The sequence below is a fragment of the Hyaena hyaena genome, unplaced genomic scaffold (genome assembly GCF_003009895.1).
Source record: "Hyaena hyaena isolate Hyena2069 unplaced genomic scaffold, ASM300989v1 scaffold_90, whole genome shotgun sequence".
Taxonomy (NCBI): Eukaryota; Metazoa; Chordata; class Mammalia; order Carnivora; family Hyaenidae; genus Hyaena; species Hyaena hyaena.
Genome location: NW_024080722.1, coordinates 3,208,133 through 3,214,132, shown reverse-complemented (window position 1 = coordinate 3,214,132; position 6,000 = coordinate 3,208,133).

Sequence of the window (6,000 nt, the reverse complement as noted above, 5' to 3'; positions counted from 1 at the left end):
GATTATCTTCTACTATAATGGGTTATTTACTATCCGTCTTTCCTAATTAGAGTGCAGAATCTCTGAGGGCAGGGATTATTGTCTATGACACCACTGTGTCATCAGCACAGCAAACATTGTAATATAATAAATATTTGTTGAATATTGGTTGAGTAAGGGAATGAATAAATGAATGTAATGTGCAATTGGAAGCAAAATAACCATAGGAGGTTATTATTAAGCTACCGAGTTGAGTAAATAGAAACTAGGAGGCAGAAGCTATAGGGTAGAGAAGAGATCTAAAGTACAGAATGAGGAACTTTGTGATAACTCTAGAGCAATCACACATATTGAAGGGAGGAAACACGACTTTTTGCTATAAGGTCCATGGAACCATATTATACTCAAATTTCACTGAAATTCTTCTATTCTGGCATATCATTAAGATTTCAGCTCACTTCATAGTTACTCTTGAAATCTATCATTTGGCTCAAATTTCTCAACACTATGGATTTCTTTTTACATGCCCAAGTCTTTATTATCTTCACATATATTATCTCATTTACTCTTCCTAGAAATTTTGTATCACAAACATTGTTATGAGAATTTTACAAGTAATAGAATCTTCATGAAGATAACTCATTTGTCAGAGTCACATGTGATGCATGAGCAAATCTGGGACTCAAATGCAGAGTTTCTGACCCAATACCATGGCTCTTTTCCTACACCATATTACCTCTTTAGAGTTTTCTAGGTGGCTTTTTGTTTGCAGGGGACATGATAGGGTAATTGCTAATATGCATCTTTCCTATAATTCTGACATCTTATTCATCTCTGTGCTCTCATCTAACATTACCTCCCAAGAACACTTAATTTGCCTCCTAATTTTTGAGCTAGGGAAAGATAAACATCTTCATTTCTTTTTTTCTTCTGAAGGTGCCATTCTACTTGTCACCCTCACTCTTCACCTTTCTGTAAGTTCCTAGCAGGGTCATGGATGCTAAGATATTAACATTCTCATGAGCCAATTACACAGGGATGAAGCAGACACCTGACAGTCAAGAGCATCCTTATGGCCATGATGGACAGATGTTCAGCAATTAAAGGGATGATTAATGGCTTAAAAGAAAGAGTAGTTACCTATCTCATGAGCACATACATATCCATACATATAAAACACATCTTTCCAAAAACATTTGAATCAAACAAAAATTACCCTGGATTTTCTCATCTTTCCTGTGTATATCAGAGAATGTAGATGGCTTGCCCAAGAGCCACAGATAATCAGTATTCTTGGTTTCCTGACCTGCTTGATTCCCCACCAGCCCCCCCAGGCAATACATTGCCTCTCCCTTGGAGAATAAAGTTCAAATTTGTTGGCCTCATTTCCAAGACTCTCAACGGTCTAAACATGTTCAGAACCATTCTTCTTCTGTATCATAGCCTAAAAGCTGCTTCTTCTATGAAACCTTCTACTCTTTTCAATCATGGTTAATTCTTCCTTTTTTATTGGTTCTTACTACATTGCAGTAACTAGTTACAGCAATTATCACAGTCTAGAAGGTTTAAATTACGACAGTGCTTCTTTGACTTCTCAACTCCTAACAGAAGTAGCCAAAGCTATACAATAAAAGCATTAAATAGGAGAGACCATGATCTAGGGCTTTACCTCCCTGACCAGTATGATTTCTATTATGCAGAATCTTTAGATGTCCTGTCGGAGGCTGCGCTGGCTCCGACAGGTCCAGGGGTCCCTGAAGGATGGATGGTGTCAGCGAAAGAGAATGAGAGAGCCCCGAGATTCTTTCTGATCACCAGGCAGGCATCTCCTTTCTGTCGTTTTTGGTGTCTTTATTTATAGGTCAAATGTTAACATGGCATCAGGAAATGGAATTTTTACAATGGATAGCTCTTTGTGATGAGGTGTTTTTGGAAAATGTACAGAAACAGGTTTTACAGAAGTCTTCTTGCAGAACTGCCCCAATTATAGTGAGGTTGAGTAACTAAGAAAATAACAAGGTGTTCACATTTTAATAATACTAAGATTAAGTCATAAGTTTGTAGATACTCTTATCCATCCTCATCACAGCTGCCAGGGTAAGGGAAGGTGTTTGTGGAAAGTAGGCCTTAGGGAAGGGGCTGCTATACACCATCAGTTAGCAAAGGTGTATGTACTAACTTATCTTCTGCCCTTATCTGTTCCTTCTCTCTAAGTTAGGCTCTTTGTCTCCAGGCAAGACTTGATTTTCCAGTTATATGCTTTATTGCACCGGAGAGCCAACCATACCTTTAAAGAGTTTAGCTTATTTCCCAATACGTAGAATAGCCTCTACAAGTGCATTTACCTTTGTGTCTACTTTTATGATTTCTTGACTAGCTAGGGCATGAAAGACATTTTTGGTTAGTTGATTTGCATGTTGAGCTGTATGAACATCTTGGACTAACGCAATGGTAGAAACAGAACTGTACATGTAAAGATCAATCTTTTATGAGTAAGGGTCATTAGCCTGTTCATAGCTCAAGGGAAAGTATGGAGGGAAACAGGACCTTCTGGAGACACGATGTCTGTTCCCATAATCAAAAGAAGTTCCCACAATAAGTTCCTTCACAAGGTGCAATCATCATACCAGGGCCGGAATAAGGGGACAAGTCACTCCCAATATTGATCAAGAAGGTACCCTAGGGGTCAGTGCTCAAGCAGAAATAATTGAGTGGGGGTGGATATCGGTTGTCATCTGATTGGCAAGAGACCGTGCAAACTTGCTTTAACCTCACCAGGAGTTTTCTCGACTAGTGGGCTCAGAATGGCTCCCAACAATGTCCTGATTCTTTCAGGATACACTGAGTGTGGACTCAAGTAATAAGATTCCTGCAAGAGTAATAATAATAATTCCTGCTATAATCATTTACCTCATCTTGCCTAAAAACATTGAACCAAAGGTAATCAGTATAGTTAAAGGGAAACATAATCTCCTCTTATTAACTTTGAAGTGTCAATCCATCAAGGTCCAGGAGGTATTTCCACCAAATTTGACGACTGGAAGAGATTCAATAAACAAATATGACAACAAAAACAGCTATCATAACTCAGGATTGAGAGCAGACTTTTCAGCTGGTTTTATATCAACCCTCATTGTATTATTTTTGATGAGAACTTACAATTCTGACTATTTGCTCCTGCCTAGTCAGCCCCATTTAGAAGTAAGGGTCTTAATGAGCTTCCAACCAGTGGTTTTGCCCCATCAGAACCAGGGAAGACAGGGTAACTCCCAAATAAGCCAAGCTATTGAGTCTGGACCTCAAACTCTATCCCAAGCAAGTGGACTTTAAAATAATGATATTTTCCAAAGTCTGGAATCTTTTCTGACTTCAAACATCCATTTTTTTCTTTTTTTTAACCTACTAAACACTTACCACGTGCCACTCACTCCACAAAGCTTTGAACTACATTATTTCATTTAACACTTATGCTACTGAGGTAGGCATTAATTAGGGACTTGTGACATCAATCTGTGAACTACACTGTCTGCCCCTGGAGTCCACACTCTTGATCACAGGTTTGGACATTAACCATGAACTCCAGCTGGCTTGGCCTAACCAGTGACTTTTGTTTGTTCTTAATGAACCTGGTTTTCTTTGCTAATCTAAGGAGCCTCATCTGAGTCTATTTCACAACACTCAGACTCCCCAGAATTTGGACTCTTCTATCTACTCTCGTCAAGACTCTTGATAATTTTCCTCTTCAGAGATGAATGTCACCTGCAGCATAAACCAAGATTTCATTGTTCATGTGAGTGCTATTATATAGACTCTTCTCCATCTGTGTCCCCAGACTCACCTCACCCCACAGCCCACATCATATCTTATTTCCCTTTATCAGTCTCTCTGCTATTTTATGCTAGCATGGGTGTGCCCGGTAAAGGTATTTGAAAATCTGGACTAGGTCAGTTTACAATATTGTCTTTATTTATTTTGGGGGGATGATATTATCTGAACCTTCTCCCCCTCCTGTGAGAATCTAGACTTGTAAATAAGCTGGTGGATAGCATGGTTCTACCTGAAAATGACAAGGTCCACCAAAACCCACGAGAAGGGGATACTGCAATACTAATCAGACAGAGACATTTATCAAAGTGGTTACAAACATTGGCTCAGGACTCAGATTACCTGGGTTCAAAGCCAGGTCCCAGCATTCATCACTTGTCTACCTCGGCAGCTCATTTTATCACTAGAATTCTTATCTGCAAATTCAAGATTACAACATCTCACAAGATTGTTTGAAGAATATGATGAGTTATATCTTGTATCATACCTCATATGCTTGCCTGACACAAGCAAGCCCTTCACCATCTTTACTGTACATGTTATAGGAGCAGATGTGAAAAGTCAGGGTCCAAGAATCAGAAGGCTTAACAACCGAGGGAACAAAGGTTGAGCATGTAAGTGGGGCACAGGAACACCTTCTTGCCCATAGTTGTATTTTCTGTTTAATTCTCAAAAGATGTGTGGAAGAATTGTCTTCATTTAGGGGCCAGAGATGAGGTGGTAACCATCTTAAATACTTTGTGTCTCCAGATTATGTTGATCAAACAAACAGCAGCAACAGAAAAACAAGCACTTCTCTTGAATAATTTGGAATATTGAGATAAGAGGAGGTCAAGGAAGAGAAGGATATTTTGTTCAAACATTTTCTTACTTATTGTTTAGGAAGGAATCGATTTCCTAAAATTAATATTTGCAGAAAAACAGGGTTTTTAATTAATATAATATTTGAAGCATGCAAAGGGATGAAATGTGTATGTAAGTTATGAAATAAAATAATAAAAGATAAACTTCTTAATCTACTCCTAAGACTCTGATAGTATCTATAGCACCATCTAAGAACCTGAATGTGTCCCATTCAGATCCCTTTTCCCTACTTCCTCCCCAGAGGTAACTTCTCTCCTGAATGGCACATTTATAATTTTCTTATATTTTTCAAAATAGAGGTTAAAAAATTAATGTCTATTTATTTTTGAGAAAAAGAGACAGACAGACAGAGCATGAGTGGGGGGTGGGGGGAGAGAGAGAGAGAGGAAGACACAGAATCTGAAGCAGGCTCCAGGTTCTGAGCTGTCAGCACAGAGCCTGATGCAGGCCTTGAACTCACAAGCTGTGAGATCATGACCTGAGCCAAAGTCGGACACTTAACCGACTGAGCCACAGAGGTGCCCCTCAAAATAGAGATTTACCACTTATGTATATGCCCCAAGACTTTTATTTACTTTGCTTAGTTTTTATAAAATGCTATTATATTAAAGGTGGTCTTCTGCAACTTGTTTTTATTTGGATTCAATATGTTATATTTAAATATCTATCTATATTGAGTATAGCTATAATTTATTCATTTTAAGCGCTGTATAATATTCCACTGTATGGACTCATGTAAAAAAATGTGTGTGGCAACTTGGCATCTAACAGCACAGCTTCATTTTTTTTCATCCCAGCCACATTTTTCCCATGACTCAAATTTATTTGCTTTTTTGCTTTCAGACCTTTCCACCTCCAAACCAAATTTTATAATCAGTATCAGAGTTCTCTTCCTGATACAAATGTGAGAACCAGTAATGTCTCCCCCCTTCAAGGCCTCAGTGGTTTTCCTGGCTCTCCTAACACAAACCCAAAGTTGCCTATCCTGCCGTCCTGGCCCCTCACAGCCTCGCTGCCACGTTCCTTTTTAGTCTCACCTCCAACCATAAATCCTCCCCTTCTCGCCGCCTTCTGCCCTACCCCTTCTTTGCTCAAGCCACACAGGAGCTTTCTCACTTCCCAAATCAGCTGCAATTTTATCTTTGCGCCTATAATTCCCTTTGCCAAGAATGACTTTTTTCTTTGTTGAGACAATGGAATACTAAGTATCATTCAAGACCTGGCTTTATTTATTTATTTTTAAATGTTTTATTTGTTTTTGAGAGACCGAATGCGAACGGGGAAGGGGCAGAGAGAGAGAGAGGAAGGCACAGAATCCGAAGCAGGCTCCAC